General features: G+C 36.6%; 1 long non-coding RNA gene across 1 annotated transcript in view; it reads right to left on the reverse strand.

The window, feature by feature from the left end:
- Window positions 1-15,694, reverse strand: part of LOC116660428 — a 39,433-nt gene extending 23,739 nt beyond the window's left edge. The window contains exons 1-3 of the long non-coding RNA XR_004315936.1: window positions 15,559-15,694; window positions 7,047-7,199; window positions 2,508-2,714 (exon numbers count right to left, since the gene is read on the reverse strand). This is a non-coding gene — a long non-coding RNA (uncharacterized LOC116660428). The remainder of the gene's footprint in view (window positions 1-2,507; window positions 2,715-7,046; window positions 7,200-15,558) is intronic.
- Between the last annotated feature and the right edge of the window lie 2,023 nt (window positions 15,695-17,717).

Raw genomic sequence — 17,717 nt, forward strand, 5'->3', positions numbered from 1 at the left:
CTCCCACCTGAGCTGAGCAATAATCTCCCCGGGAAACTCTGTGAGCTAAGCCCTCATCTCAGGCTCTCCAAGGGAGGCTCAGGCCAGCACGCCAGCTTGTCCTTGTGGACAAGGGCAGAGTGCCCTGGTGCGGCATGCAGTCTGAAATGAGGCTGGCACCTGCACGCTTCTGAGGCTTTGATGGACTGAATTTTCTTGTGTTCAAAGGACTGGGGTGACCTTGTGCAGCCACGCACAGAGGGGTACTCACATCTACATGATTTTTAACAGCCTCTTAGAATTATGCAGTGCACAACCTGCACACTGGATGCAGTGGCTTTGGGAGGGAGGGGTGTAGGCATCCCCTCTCAGGGGCAACTGGATTCCTCGGGGCTTCTCCAAGAATCCTCTCTCTTTCTGGATTCTCAGTTATGTGAAGCTGCCAACAGTTGTCTGTCATTCTCAGTAAAGCTCAAAAAGGCTTTTTGGTTTGGGTGATTAATTTTAGCAGCTTCACTGTGGGTCATAGTTAACTGGAGTAAAAAAGTTGGTGCTTTTGCTTATACAAGACAAATTGCTCTTTTAATGATTTTTCTATTATTAGATGGGGTCACAGAGTGCTGTGGTGACACCTATGGTCCTACCAAATCCACAGTTGAATAATTGAATGCAATTAATTAAATTAATTACAGCAATTTGTGAGCTCCTATTCCATATGAGACTCAGCAGCAGATTATACGCATGTTGAGGTGGGAGAGGGCTTGTGTGGAAACTTCTGAAGCAACATCAGCCACCACCTGGGCTAGGAGCTCTCTGAATGATGTAGAGAATAAGGAACCTGGTCATTCCAACATATTTACAATTTGTTTTTTAACCTTACATAGTTTACAAAGCTAAAGCTCTAAATAGTTATTAGAAACAATGAACAGTACATATACGTAAATTAAAAAAAAGAAATATCCAGAATAGATAAATCCAAAAAGAGAGAATGCATATTCCTGGTTACCAGGGGCTGGGAGGAGGTACCAAAAGAGGGAAAGTGCTTAATGTGTAAGAGGTTTTATTTTGGGTGATGGAAATATTTTGGAACTAGATAGAAGTGGTGTTTGCACAACATTGTCAATGTACTGAACGCCACTGAATTGTTTATTTTAAAATGGTTAATTTCTAGATTGTGAATTTCATCTTAGTAAATTATTTAAATGAAAAAATTAAAAATTAAAAAAATTGTTTTCCTACTTGCAAATAAATATAGCATATAAAGTAAGATTTGGTTTTAATAAATAATTATAAAATAGCTAATATTGAGTATTTATTATGCTTTGTAAACCATGGTGATAAGTTTTTTACATGGATAGTTTTATACAATACTAACAAACAAACTAACAAGGTAAGCTCAGTTTCCAGATGAAAAATTAAAATCACAGAGAGGTCAAGGAACATGCCCAAGGTCACACAGCTGGGCAACTCTCTAAGCCTTAGTCCGTCTCAATACCTTCAGAGAAGAAACATTCAAATACCATGGGAATTTTGAGTTAGTAAGCTCATATTAATATAAGGGCATAAAATGTGAGATCCAAATAATAGACTGATAAATTTTAAAAGTGAAAATAATAAATGTAAAGAGACGTAACCATTAGCCTGGTGTATGTTGTTTCTAATACATTATACTACTCGTTATGTATTTCTCACAGGGTATTCAACACAGTATTCCATTTACTATTGCTTATGGAATGCTGCAGTATATTTGAGATCTACAAGCATGTAATGACAAGTTGCTATCTTGCACAATTGAGTAATCAATTAAAATTGATTATAAAACAACTTGTGAAAAGTCTATAAACCTTGAAGGCATTTTAACATGAGTTTGAAAGCCCCCTGTCCTTTCCCACCCTCTTTCCCAAGGCTCCCTCCTTTCTCCTTGGGATGTCATGAAGGACCATGTGGCCATGATGAATGGTCTCCAGATGCCATGTGTCAGCTCTGGACGGTATTACTGCAACTCAGCAGACATTCAATGCATTTTCAATTAAATACTCTATATGCAAGTATGTTTGGAGGAAAGGCTTTTTAAAAAATAATTCTGCTAAAATAACCTTGAAAAAAATCATAAAATGATGAAACATATTTCTTCCTATGCCACAAATTAGTCACAACTATTGAAAAATTATCAATGTCAGAAGTCAGGTTCCAATGCTTAAAATAAAGCTTCTCTACAATATTTAAAATATCTTCAATTTATAAAAGATACATTTGCTTTTTATTTGTTCATGTATATTTAAAAAAATTATAAATCTTTGTTGGAAGGCCAGAGGTTAATTTGAGAATCCAAATTTCCAAAAAGAATAAGGTAAGGTTCTTTGCAGATTATGACTTAAAGAAAAAGACTTTTATGAATCTCAAAAAAGTTTAATTCTACTAACTATGCTTTTTAAAATTTGGCCGGTTCATGTCTTGCTGGCTTCAGACAAATTCATCTAACACTTTACAGAAAAAAAAAATCAAAGGTAAAGCAAATCAAAATTTACCTTTTTGGGCTTTTTAACAGGCCTGTTTTGGTGTGATGTTTGCTCCGACCAACTGATTTATCAGTGTGTGTTCCTGCATTTTCTGAGTCAGCCACAGCATGTGAGGGAGAAGAGCCCTTGGCATGAAAGCTGGAACAGAGGCCTTGCTTTGCAATCTGCAGAGTTTTAGATAAGTGACTAGGTTTCTCTGGGCCTCAGTTTCCTCATCTGGAAAATAAGGAGCATGTGAGATGAGGCACATTTTTTAAAGTATTTGGTAAGCCTTAATGTGCTAAACAAGAGTGAGGTATTTTGTAATACTCATTAATATTCGTATCACAACTTTATTTAAGCTCACAATGATCATTACGTTTAGGTTCACATTTATCCTCGGTGGCATTATTTGACACAATTTATAGTGTATCTTACCAATTCTGATTAACCTTCAGAGAATCCCTTTGCCAGCATGTTTTGTTTTAAGGTCTGTATGACTTTTAAGGGTCTTCTGTGGTTATTCTTCCAGACCAGGAAGGTTCATTCTTTCATGTGCCACGTTGATATCTCTGATCACAGCCTCTGGCCATCCATTTCACTTTCTGTGTGAAATTTCAATAAGGGTGTAGGTTTTGAAACACCAGCACTGTTTCTATGTTTGTAATGCCCTTGGTATATCTGTCCCAACACTTACTTCTTATTCTTTAACGTGTCTGGTAAACTTTTGAGGGAAACTGACTTATGCTATGTTGAGAAGCTATTCTGTTTACCTAGCATAAATATTCAAGATTCTTCTTAATTTCAAATGTTGTAATTTTCAAAGGTAATATAAAACTTCAGGTACTATATTTATAATAACATATGGTGTTTATTATTAAATATTAAATATTTAGTAATTAGTTACAATAATATAAAAATTCATGTTCTTAATGAGTTTGTCTTCAATTAAATTTCCTTGCTGTTGAATTCCCTAATGTTCCTCTCATTGCCAGCTGAATAGACCTGATCTTAATATTATGAAGATCTGAGAATTTAAAGCGAATGAATTTTTTTAAATAAAAGCTGAATTAATGAGTATGAAGAAAAACTCATACTGAAGTGCTCTGAATGTGACACCTTCTGCCAGAACCTCACAGATGTCACCACCCTTGATATTTACAGTGGTTCTGGGAGGGAGGGACTGTTGCCTCCGTCTCAGAGAAGGAGGCTGGACCTCAGAAATACCACCTGACTTGTCATCCAGCTAGATACTGACAAAGGATCAAATTTGTGACTTGAAATTAATAAATCACATATACTTAGAGCTAGTTTCCATAAAAGAGCACTTTAAATCAAACAAACTTTGTGACTGAACATTTGAAAACTGTAGCTGGAATATACAGATCAAATGTGTTACAAAATCTGTGTGACTGCTTATTGATTTAAGTATAGATGATTTACAATATTATATTAGTTTTAGGTGTACTATATAGTGATTCAATATTTTTATAGATTATACTCAACTTGAAGCTACTATAAAATACTGGCTAAGTCCCCAGTGCTGTACAATACATCGTTGTAGTTTGTTTTATACTTAGTAGGTTGTGCTTCTTAATCCCCTACCCATGTTTCACCCCTACCCCCTTCTGTGTCCCTGCTGGTAACCAGTAGTTTGTTCTCTATATCTGTAAGTCTGTTTCTGTTTTGTTATATTCAATAACTTGTTTCATGTTTTAGATTCCAGGTAAGTGTTAATATATAATATTTTTCATTCCCTGTCTGCCATATTTCACTAAACATAATACCCTCCAAGTCCATTCATGTTGTTGCAAATGGAAAAATTTCACTTTTATGACTGAGTAATATTCCATTGTATATATATGCCACATCTTCTTTATCCATTCATTCACTGAGGGTCACTTACATTGCTTTCATATCTTGGCTGTTGTAAACAAAACTGCTCTGAACATTGAATGCATGTATCTTTTCAAATTAGTGTTTTTTTTTTCTTTAGATATATACACAGGAATTGTGGACCACATGGTAGTTCTGTTTTTAGGGTCTTTTTTGAGGAAACTCCATACTGTTTTCCACAGTGTCTACACCAATTTACATTCCCATCCGAAGCGTACAAGGGTTCCCTAGTCCCCATATCTTCTCCAGTCTTTTTGATGATAGACATTCTGACAGGTGTGAGGTGATAGCTCACTGTGGTTTTGATTTGCACTTCTCTGATGATTAATGATGCTGAGGATCTTTTCATGTGCCTGTTGGCCATCTGCATGTCTTCTTTAGAAAAATGCGTATTCAGATCTTCTGCCCATTTTAAAATAGGGTTGTTTGTTTTCTGATATTGAGTCATATGAGTTGTTTATATATTTTGGATATTAACCCCTTATTGGTCATATCATTTGTAAATATTTTCTCCCACTCAGTTGGTGTCTTTTGTTTTTGTCAATGGTTTCTTTTGCTGTGTAAATGTTTTTAAATTTAATTAGGTCCAACTTATTTATTTTTGCTTTTGTTTCTTTTGCCTTAGGAGACAGATTCAAAAAAATATTGGTATGATTTATGTCAAAGAGTGTCCTGCCTATGTTTTCTTCTAGGAGTTGTATGGTTTTTGGTTTTACATTTAGGTTTTTAATTCATTTTGAGATTATTTTTATATGGTGTAAAAAAATGTTCTAATTTCATTCTTTTGCATGCAGCTGTCCAGTGTTCCCAGTACCACTTATTGAAGAGACCATCTTTTCTCCATTGTATATTCTTGCTTCCTTTGTCATAGATGAATTTTTTGTATTTCTACATAAGGAAAGAGATTGATCACTTATGCCAATTACATCTTTAGGAAGTAGAAACTCCAGTAGAAAATAGTTGGTAGAAAAAGAACACAAACTTAAAACTCCAACTAGAATCATTAGAGATTTATGTAAAGATCTCCTGGATTTTAAAACTGGTGTTGCATTTATTTTATTAGCTATTTATTAATCATTAAAAATAAATACAAACAACAAATTCAGTACCATCTTGAGGAAGTACTTAATCATTTACATTTATAATCACAAGAAAACATATGTATATATATATGAGATATGTTACTCTTTCCTTAATATAGTTTTTGTTACAGTAAAATACTTTATGGATGTAACTGTTGAAGTTGTAAGCGAGTATAAATAAATGATGTAACGTGTTCAGATTCTTAGTACTACAAAGCTCTTAGAAACTAAATGGCAAAAGATTAAAAAGATCAACTCTACTGGGTGCTAGTCCTGTTGTTTCCCAGGAGACGAGACAAATTCCATGTGGGACTGTAGACCCCAGTCCCCAGACATTCGTTCAGGAAGTGACATGCTTCAGCAAAGGGTAGAGTTACCACAATCGATTTATCTTCCTAGAACATGTGCATGCTCACTGTAATTAACATGAATTACCTTCACATTTATAAAAGTAGTTTTAACTCTGAACATCTGAAGTGTCAACAAATATTTCATCCTACATAAAAACTAAGATTTTTCTTGATCCGAAGTTAGTTCAGACTGACCTGGGAACCAGTGCCTCTATAATCAGTAATAGATTCTACTGAAGCTACTGCAATGCTTTTGCCAGTGTGAAGGAAAAGAAGCCTAACTGCAAATCCCAGTAACAGAAGTCTCTTTGGGTTGGGAGTAAATCTGACAAAGCACCTCTAACTTCCTCTTCTCTTTGAACCTCCCAAGGCTCTATGAGTTGTCTGATTTTTCCATCTCACAAAAATAAGCTTTACAGCAACACAAAAACATTGCTCAGCCTCATGAACCAAGGAGCCAAAGTGCTGCAAAGGCAAACTAGAAAGATCAGGGAGGGAGCATGCCAAACCAGACCTTCTCGGGCTGGACCTCGCCACCAAAATATCCCCACTGTCTCTGCATCACTCTGCAGTGCCAGCACCAGGGGCAGGCGAATGAGGTGAGAGCCCAGCAGCTTTCTGTGCTCAGACGTTCTGACAGATGGCACAGGAAAAGCAACAAGGGGCCTTTGGGAAGGCGAATGCACAAATAGAACTTTATTTGAGCATTTAAGTGTTAAAAGAAATAGGATCTGTGAAGGCAGAGAAAAACGAAGCCATAAATTGTGATTTATTTCCTCTGAATTATCAACCTGCTCTGACTTCAGGGTTCTCTTTTCTTCATAGTGTGTCAGGTTCACCCTGAGCTCTATACCTTAGTGTGGGCTTAGAATGGAAACTCTCTCTGTTTTTCTAGACCAACTATAGTGACCAGAATTAAGTAGTCTAACATTTTTCTCATAGCTCAGAAATCTGAACTGAGAAATTTCTAGGGTAAGTCTGCTTAGCTCAGGAAGCCTACAGGCTACTCTGACCATTCAGTATTTCCTCTGGACATTCTCATTAACGAGAGACATTTGTATGATTCGTAGTATCTCATGTACACAGAAGATCTAGTGTTGGCAGAGCATCTAGTGTGTTCAAGGCATTTAAAGTGTATCTTGCATGCTCCAGGCATTTGGGAGTGAAAGCATCGAGTGTGTGCTGACTCTGGACTCCCAGCCCTAGAATGTCGGCTGGGGAATGAGGAGGTCTCTACTCACCACACTGCAGTCCGCACAGTCAGGCCCGTTCTCGCAGGTTCTGCGGTGAGCTTGAATGCCACCCATACACCGCACCTTCCACTGTTCCCAGGGACCCCAGCCTGTCCAGAACATGTATCAGGGGCACAGCAGGTGCTCACTGCAGTATCTGTACTGGGGAAACCAAGAGGAAGAGAAAAGGTTTAGTGTAACGTGAGGCCACAGACAATGTCACTCTCCGTCTCTGCACTGGATGTTGAATACACGGAAGTGCTCTGCGTGGAGGGGCCTTTTGTATCCGTAGTGGCTGCACCGCGAAGGGGGCCGATGTGGCGCTGACCATGCGACATGTGCACAGACAATGGGATGAGCGGGAGACAATGAGGAAAATGCAAAACTCACAATGCGGGATGGATCTTCCCGTGCAGCTGATTAGAGAAACAAACAAGACAAACTCCTTCAAATAGACACGAAAATAGAGGATCATGTAGAAAAACATGCACATAGAACATGCATATTCTAAATATGCAAGTTAAAAACTAAAGTAGGATTATAATATTAAGCCAGGAAAGAAAGCACTCTCTCTGTATTTATACATGCATGCACACACACACATATTTTATTTTATATATATATATATGATATATATATGATATATATATATATACATATCTCATATATTTCTATAATTAAAAAATGCTAAACCATGGTTTTTTGGAGTAAGTCTATCCTATATATTTGGATTTGTAAGTTTTACATTTAACTAATTCTTAAATAAACATCTCAGAATGCTGTCAGACAATCTTTGAAACATTCCAACAAATACTCAATAAAGAACTAAATCCCTCTCTTTGAATAATGACCCTACTTTTCAATTTTTGAACACTTCTGTGTATGCCTCTATATTTCCAGTTTTTAGCCATATATCCAAAGTGCTGTTTATCCTTACAATTAGTCAGTCTCTCCACTCTTTGTAAATGTAAAATGCATTTCAAACTAAAATTTCCATGTGAAATGTGTAATAAAAAAGGAAAAGGAAAAATAATTCTCCAGTTCAAAGCCTCTAGGAATAAGTTTGAATATTCAGTGTTTGAGAATTCAGTGAGACATATTCAGTGATCTAACAAGTTATTTAAATTTAATAGTTTGTGTACTTAGTCTACTAAGAGAAAAGATTTCTAGGGAACAATGGGATATCTTTTTCTCCTCTTTCCCTCCCAGATCACCCTCCTTTAGAAATAAGCAGCAAAGTTTCCTATTTTCTAGGCTAAGTTAATCACCTTTAATATCATCACTGTTAATTATGGCTTAACACTGCAGGACACTATGCAGAGGGAATTGGAAAAGTCTCTTCCTGACCACAGATGCTCATCTGTCAAGATGAACACAAGAAAATGGACAAAATCCCAGGATGTGCAGGACAGAAACAGTGTGTTAGCACAGCAATATCGCTGCATCTTCACAGGCCAAAGGAAATGCATCTTTGAAGTAGAATAAGGGAAAAATGATAGCTAGTAACTACAAAAGGTAATTTGGGGTGTACAGTTCCTGACAGCCAATCCAGGGAAATGACAACTCCTTTTCCTTGAAATCAGAAAAACTTCCTGATACAAGGTAGAATGTAATGTCAAGTTGAAGGCTATCCACAGGGTGAGGCATCTTGAGCATCAGGTGGTGTTTTAAAGAAAGATGGAAGATAGAAATAGTAAGACTGAAGTAAAAAATGTTGCTTAGGAGAAGAGAGAAAGAAAGGAAATGATAAACAAACTGGGGTAACCATTTTTTATGACATAGTGAGGATAAGCTTGAACTGGATTTTTAAGGAATCGAGAAGGTTCCACAAAGCTCCAGGTTTAAATAGCACTGTCAGAGTTAAATAGTGAAGGCTTATCTCCAGGAGTTGGTATGTCAGCTTCTGGTGTCCAAGAGTCCTGAGGCTTCAGGAGCTGACTGTGTTGCAGTGTGAGGTCTGAGCCCTCAGACAGATGAGGCCACCAGCTGGAAGAGCTCATGGAGCAAACATAAGCCAGTCTTTGATGTGGAACTTTCATACTGAATCAGGAGAATAGACACAAATGCCAAATTCCAAACAGCAAGATTGCAATTTAACTGTGTGTCAACATAACCAAAATCAGGAATGTGTTGAAGTTGGAATCAGGGCAAACCAATGAACGAAGACCAAGAAAATGTTGTTCAGGAATGTTGGTATCCCTGCTCACATTAAGTATGAGTGGCTCTGGCAAGGAAGTGTGTCTTCTGAGGTTTCTATGTGCTAGTTGAGAAGACATTATCACAATCAAAGTGAGAGATAATAAATACCTAGACAAATGTGATGGTTGTCATATGAGAGAGAGGATTTGTCACCTGTAGGATTATGTTAAGTAAAACAAACAAATCAAGAAAAAGCAATAATGCAAAAATCAAGGTCTCATCTTGAAAGAGGAAGGTGTTCTTAGTTTCAGAGAAAGATTGTTTGATATGTCATGATTGAGGATCTTCTAGAGAGCCAGGATATCAATTAGTTCAATAGACACCATATAATGAGTACATTTCTGTAAACACTTAAATATAGGAATAACCTATGTATATTGCCCATCTATCCTTTCTGTTCTCTTTTGTCTTCATCTTCTAAGATCAAAGGGAAATGTTAGACTTTCCTCTCAAGATAACGTGTTCTCCCACTGCCCTGACTCTCTGTGGCTAAGACTTTTGGAATTCTTATTTTCTCATATATCCTCATGTACTAAGGAAAAGGGAAGTTCTCTGCTAGTTAAGAGAGAGTAGTTTCTGGATAGAAGTTTTGAAGCCAGGTTATAAAAAAAAGGCAAAATAAAATTAAAGATACAATTGAGTGAAAGAATATGACCTTAGGAAGAATATGCAAATGTACATGCTGAGTTAAAATAAGTAAAACTTACCAACTACTCAGTAAATATTAACATATGTGTTGGAGCATGTAGTATTACAGAAAGAAATTGGGATTTATTTTCAGAACTTTTTAAAGTCAAAAATGCTGACAGAACTCTCAGCATCTTAGTTCCAAATATCCCTGTGTAATTTCTCTCACTGAAAGTAGAACAGGAAATGGAAAACAGCTGACTCACCGCCATTTAAAAGCTATAAGATGCCTAAGATTCTATGACATTAATTTCAGCTTCAATAAAAGAAGCGGGTAAGAAGGGCAAATAATAATCTTTCTTTAAAATGCTCATAAAAGTCTTGACTTTTAATAAAGAGAGGGCAGTTGAGCTACCATTTTTTTCCATAGAAAAATAAACCACACTGTACAAGAACCTTCATACTGCCTATAGCAGGACACTTCTGAAAACACTTGATGTATTTTTATAGTTATGGAAAAAAAAAGACAAAATGCAACAAAACACAAACTGCAAAATAACTCTGAAAGGTACATGTAGTATGGAGTTTTCAGGCAGTTTTATTATCTATTAGGCTGCATTTCAAGCTTAGAAAAAATTGCCTTTCTTTTTTTCCTCTTCATTTTTTAAGTTCCTTTTTCCTTTAAGCCATCATTTCTACAGCGGTCCTCTGAAACAAGCCACAGAAGGATGTGTTAAAATGCTACCCTCTGAAATTGCAGGATGTCTAACTAGGAGGTCAGAAGGGAAACAAAGTTGCTACATTAGCTCCATTCCTTTGTGTTGGGGTTTTCACTCAGGAGCCCGACCTCGGAGAGACTGCTCAGAGTCCAAGCCCTTACACACGCCAACTGTGGATTCTCCACAACTGTGAGAAAGCAGTTTCTCTCAGACCTCCTCTCCCCCTACCCCAAGCAACCTGCGCTCCTGCGAGAGTGGTTTCGTGTAACCATTGATCACAAACATCTGTGGGGATGGGAACTTAGTTACTCCACAGACTTTGATGCTGCTTGTTTTAGGGGTTTTTGTTTGTTTCAGTGGACAAATATCTATACATTGGACAACTGCTTGGGATTTCAGTCCTGCAGTCTTCTGCACACTATTGAGTTTTACCAAATAAGTCATTTAAAAAAATTTTTACTGGATCTCTTGGGCCTCTAGCATTTTAAAACATGGGAAGTCACAGATGTATTTCAGGATGCATTAAAAATTAAAATCGTAATTTTCCTACATGATGGTTTATTCTCATTTTGCATTTAAAAGCAATTATTATTTCCCCATAAATTATCCATTTTCTATAATCTTAGTCTCTGCTAAAGAAATTTGTTTATAATCCCATATAAACTATATTTATCAAAACCACTTCACATTTTATTTCATACATCTTTATGATATAAATTGTGTTTGGCTTTTATCATCCATATCATTTGTTAGTTAGAGTTCCATTTTTCTTTCATTAATGAAATGAATTATAAATTCTACTTCTGTAAACAAATTTTAAATACATATGCTCTTCAACCAAGCTTGCCATTCCAGTGTTCCCTGAAGACGGCTTTACACAGCGTGGCACGTGGATACCCCGAGTACACATGTAACTGGAGTGAAGGAGCTTGATTCTCGCTCTGTGACCCTCTGCGCAGCCTGGGGAAGGTCACGGCGGGGAGAGTGCCACGATTCCCCAGGCAGCCCAGCAAAGTGGGCATTTTAGAGGGTTTCAAAACCTTCAACCAATCTTAAAATGTACAAGGTTCTAAAATAGCAAGGAGATGACTCAATCCATGAATGGCTTTCCACTTGTCAACTGGGGCTAGACAGGATGGGTCCTGACCTAGGACTGTGCCCTGGGATTTCCTCACAAATAGCAAGCCCTGTTTGTCAACACTGTCCTTCTGTTCCACTTTTTGTGAAAATACAGGCATCTTCATTGGTACCTGGAGAACATAGTGAAGAAAGAAAGGGCTAAGTCATTTTGGTTTACTTATCAGTTGTAATATATGCCTAGTAAACTTATTAGTAAATCTGTAGTTCTTGTGCTTTAGAATATTAATCAATTATCAAATATCTGGCTGCAGCATTTTTGTAAGAGGCTTCCTCAGTAAAGTGCCCTTTGAAGTGATATCACTTGATATAGCATTAATACAACTTAATTAAAAGATCACTGTAAGCCATTTGCTCTTTCATTAATTAAAATAAAGAGAAATGTATACCAACAAAGCAGAACAAGAATCTTAAAAACAATGTGAAATTTATCTATTTCAATTTTTAATGATAACCAGAAAACATAATACACTTTAAGCATACAGGAGAGAACTGAAGGTCAAAACCACAACTTTCAGGGAAAATAACCTCCCAATGTTTTTTACACTGCATATTTAGTGAGAATGGTAGGTAGTTATAAAATATTACAAAAAAAAAACCTCTGAAAATGACCCCAGATGTGGTGTAGCTGTTTATTTCATGTTAGCTGCATTACTTCATCTGAATGTATCATAAACGTGGGACTTTATTAGGTCCTACACAGAATTGTAGGTTTTGAGACCTGTCCAGCTGGATTCTAAAAAGCACAATTCATTTTGTAGCAAACTCAATTTCTGAGTGTACGGGGAACAGGGAGCAAGGAGTCTTGGAACAGAGGAGACTGACGAGGAAGAGCTCAGTTCAGCAAACACAGAAGGCACCACTAAGGTCCAGGGATGCTGTCTGCTCGAGGTTTCAATAAAAGGATGGCAGACAGAGAGATGGAGATTGAGCTCAACTGAAAAGGATGCCACAGATGAGCTAAGCTAGATCCACACCTCAGATGCAGGTAAACCAGTCCAAGCTGGAATGTGAGGACAGCAACGCTGGGAGCAGAGTGAGTAGGTACCTTTCCTCATGGCTCTGTCCCATACGCACCTGGCACATGTGGAAGCTGATCCCACAGGTGGTGCCACAGAAAGACCATGAAATCTAGGCATGCAGCCTCCATTCCTGGGGTAAGGGAAGCAATGAGAGCACTTGGTCAAAACTGGCTCAGAATCCAAGCCTTCTCTCCACTTGCTCTCAAATTCACATCTTTCTGCACGTCTGACAGTGGGGCTCCGTGAGAAAAAGGAAGAGGGGCCATGGGACTGAATAGGTCATGTCATTTCAGTTGCTGAGTGGTTATTGGAGGTAGCTGGTTTTAGAGTCAAGAAGGGAAATTAAAAATGATGTTTTAAAATACATTGCAAATAATTCAAAGAGTTACACTAGGAACAACTGAGAAAGTTTAATCATGAGAAAAGTTAAAGAATGCAAACCATATTGTTTTAACTGAAATATATTTAGAGATAATCTCCCTAACAGCAGAATTTATGTTAATTCTGCTACAATTATACTACACTTTTTACATAAGATCGCATTTGAACAAAAAAAATCATAATTTAAACAAAAAAAATCATCTAAACACATATACAATCATTGCCTTAAAACCTTTTAACATTAGTGTAAATCAGCAGTACCTTTGACAGCATTCATGTAGATAAATAGTCTTGTCATAGTCAAGACTAGACAAAACTTGATTTAAAATGAAGGGACTATTTAAATTCAAATTTCTAATTGTTTCTTTTTAAACTGGCAATGATTCAAAGAACAGAATTAAGGAGTTCAAATTGCAATATATGTATATTGATATCATAATATAAATGACTTATAAGATTATATTGATATCTAATAAAGTCAACCCTTAGTGACAGCTATAGAAATTTGGCTAATATTTCATTTCTTCCTTTAATATTTACACTTAGATTATTTTAGAACTTAAGCATTTCTTTTCAGTTGAAAGGCTTTATTGAAATCTGTTTTATCCTTGTATTAAAAAAAGGTGATTTTTAAGAATTTAAAATATTGAGATGTCTAGTAAGTACAGAGTTCAAGCCTTCATGCAATCTACTTTATGCATGAAGAAATGGTTTTTCTACCTATGAATCACATATACATTTCACTGTTACCTGTCACCTTCATTTATACAATTTAGATCTTTATTAATATAATAAATCAACTGACATTAATTTCCATTTTTATTTTATATATTCCTTTAGAATTATGCAAGTATATACTTATACAGTTAAGGCTCCCAGTATAAACAATAATTTAAAGTTACAATTACTAAGAAAATTTCACACAAAAATTTTTTTGAGATATTTCTAAGTATATATATAACATTTACTCACTTTCTTTCCTGAAAGTTAGGAATAACAAAATATTATAATTACTTTGTATATGATAATGTGATCAAATAAAGCTATTTTATAATTTAAACTAAAAAATCAGAAAATGTATCTGGATAGCTCCAAATTTCCCACAAGATTAATTAATTAATTGGCTTCTTCCACTCTGCTAACAGTTATTATCTTAAAGTTACCCAAGTCATCCACTAGAATATACACAAAAAAAGCTATTTCCAATATAAGTAAAGCCATGCTTTCATTTTTTTAAGTCTTTAAATATGATCAAGACCCTAAAGTGAGAGAGTGCTGAAGCTCCTTCCAGCTGATTCCAAATGAGTTTGGAACATTTAAGTTGCCTGACATCTTCGACAACACGTAATTTTACCAAGTATTCTGTTTATTATATATGGGACACATATATAAAGAGGTAGGTTTACAAAATACATATGTATATGTGATACTATATATTATCACACATTTCGTGCATATTATATGATAATATAAATCATATATATGAAAAGCAAGTAGGAATACAGTATACAAACAAATTTATATGCACGCAACTTTAAGTGAAAGTGTTTGTTATATATCCATCTGTTTACAAACTTCTAAATGCCGTTTAGAGGCAGAAGTGGTTGGCGACAAACAATGAAGTAATATATTTAAATATACATCAGCAGATGGATAATTTTGATAATAAATCCAGTCCAGAATAATTCATTGATGTAGCTTAAGTATTACTGCAACTAGTTTGCCGAGCTGATTTTTCATCTGTCATACCAACTTACATCACACTCCTTTTTACAGAGAGAAATTTCAACTAAAATATATTAATAAACACGTCCCTAGGTTATACTAGATGGTTCTCCGCTCCATTAAATGATGCACAATTTGCTGGTTGTGATCTTGAATTAATAATATTCAGTAGCATATAAAGTCTCTAACAGGTATCAACAGAAAACATCTAATTTATAAAAATAATACAAGACAGCTTAGACCATTGGTATGTATCTCTTTCAATTATGTATGAGATGATAACACAAAATAATCTCATCCTGTAGCCCTGAATATCCTTTCAACTTTGCAGTGGGATCCAAGCCGGCCTATCGAAAACGTGAGCAGAGGGTGAAGTCTGCCTTTGGCCCCTTCACTTACTTTTGACAAAAGGAGACGTGACTTAAAGAAAGCTGCCTGCTTTCACTCTGCCTTCTGAGGCCTGCGACACCCCATCTTCTGGGCCTGATTCCTGCCCTGAACTCTTCATTACATTTGAATAGACATTCAAGGAGAGACGACTCCATGGGTGAGACAAGCTTGTTCTTCCTGGGCTACAAATTAGACCCAGACTCCACCATTTCAAAATAATGTTGACACTCTATTTTGTTTATGAAAATATGGGTGAACTTTGATTTTGTTCTATTTCTCCAAAAACAGCAGGAAACAGCTATACGTTAAATGTGTACGTACTTTCTGACGTGGCTGGTTGGTCGCGTCCCTGGTTCAGTCACTGTATTTATGATTCTCCTCTTCCCTCTTTCTTGTCAATACTCTAGTGCTTTATACCCACAGAGGCTGATGAAATCGGGACTCCTCCCGGCTCTTTCTATCAGAAGCTCTGTCATAAGGGAGGGAATGGGACTGTATCACCTGCGGGGGCAGTTCAAAGGGATATGCTGGAGTGCGGGTGGACTTACAAAAGCACATTTCACCCAAGAAAAATCAATGTTCAGAACCTCTGTAACCTCCCTGTCCAGTGGGAAGAGAGTCCAGCTCCCACTCCCTCCACAAAGTTCCCTGGAGGCCTCAGTGTTTGTCAAAGAACCAACTCCAGACAGGTAGAATGATTCACACAACTCATTACTTACCTGAATCAACAGATCAAGCACTAAAGGACCTACCACTTGGGGCTGGCAGCGCCAGCCTCCACCTGTTTAACAGCCCTCACTCCTGCCTCTTCTGCAAACGGCTCTGTGTGAGATGAGGTCAGGAGGCACAGGTATCTGCGTTCACTGTTTTACACCAGCCTCACTATGATTTAACATAGGACAATTGCTAACAAATCTTCGTATTTTCCTCCCATATTTATAATTTATTTTGACAATTCTGTTCCATGTTAATAATTAACTATACAGTATAGTACTCATCGTAGAGTGTAAATGTCCTGTAATATGTACATTTACCTTTATATTCTGAAATAATTTTGGATTTATAGAATATTTCCAAAAAGAGTACAGGATTCCTGGATATGCTTCACCCAGCTTCTCCTAATGCTAATGTCTAACACAGTGCATTCATCACAACCGAGACATTAACATTGCTGCAGTACATGGGATTGTACAAACTGCTTCATTTCTGCCTTTTTTTAAACATAATATTATATCACAACACATTTTCATGTCAGTAAGTATAGAATCTACCTCACTCATTTTAAAAGCTTCAGAATGTGCCATCACAAGAATTAACTAAGCCTATTTAGACAATCTCCTATTAAAGGAAATTTAGGTTATTTTAAAACACTTATTACTATGGGTTGCAATGAACATCTTTGTATAAGTTATCGTAGGACAAGTAAAATTCTGAGTTAAAAGTTAGGGTTATGTGATGGCTAATTTTATGTATCAACTTGACAGGATCATGGGACACCCAGATATTTGGCTAAACATTATTTTTAGATCTGTCTATGAGAGTGTTTGCAGATGAAAATAGTGTCTGAATTGGTAGACCCAGTAAATCAGGCAGCACCCCTACCTGTCCCCCACGTGGGTGAGCTTCAGTCAGTCTACTGAGGACCAAAATTAACAAGAAGATGAAGGAAGGAAGGAAGGAGTGGGCACTTCCTGCCTGACTATGTGAGCTGGGACGTTGATCTACTTCTGCCTTTGGAGCTCCTGACTCTCAGGCCTTTAGATCCAGACTGGAATCTGTATCTTCAGTGCCCAGAGTTCTCAGGCCTTTGGACTAAAGCTGAGGTACACTGCTGGCTTTCCTGAGTCTCCAACTTGCAAATGGCGGGCCATGGGACTTCTTGGCCTCCATAATCACTTGAGCCAAATATTTATATGTCTTTATATATGTATAATATGTTTATTTATATATGTAAATAATCTCCTATTAGTTCTGGTTCTCTAGAGAACCCTGACTAATAAAAAGAATTATTCGTCACCAATCAAATACACAGATACACAACAGTGCCTGTTGCCATCCTTTCTAATGCATATTTTTTTCATTTTTCCCTCTTGATAAATACATTAAACAGAATTCCCTGCACTTTTTGCCAGGCTTCCTCCTGCAAAGCTGTCTACAGACCTGACAAAGCAGCATTCAGTGGCAGCAGTTTAATCTCTTTCAAATGAAAAGCTGCCTGCAATAATCTCTTTCTTCTGATAATGTCAGGAGTTGTTCATATTCTTAAAATTCCTCTCAAAGCTTAAAATCAGTGTGCTTTTTTTATCCAAATACAAAAGCCTGTTCTATAAAAGAATACGATATATGTTTTCCCATGTGCGAAATTTTTTACGCTTTGGGCAAACTTTCCTCTCTTTAACCTTTATTCTAAAATAGACATTAGTGGTTAATTCCTTCCATGCTCCAAAAAATGATTATTTTTGGAAGATAGGTTTCTTAGA

This window comes from Camelus ferus, chromosome 3, assembly GCF_009834535.1.
Source record: "Camelus ferus isolate YT-003-E chromosome 3, BCGSAC_Cfer_1.0, whole genome shotgun sequence".
Taxonomy (NCBI): Eukaryota; Metazoa; Chordata; class Mammalia; order Artiodactyla; family Camelidae; genus Camelus; species Camelus ferus.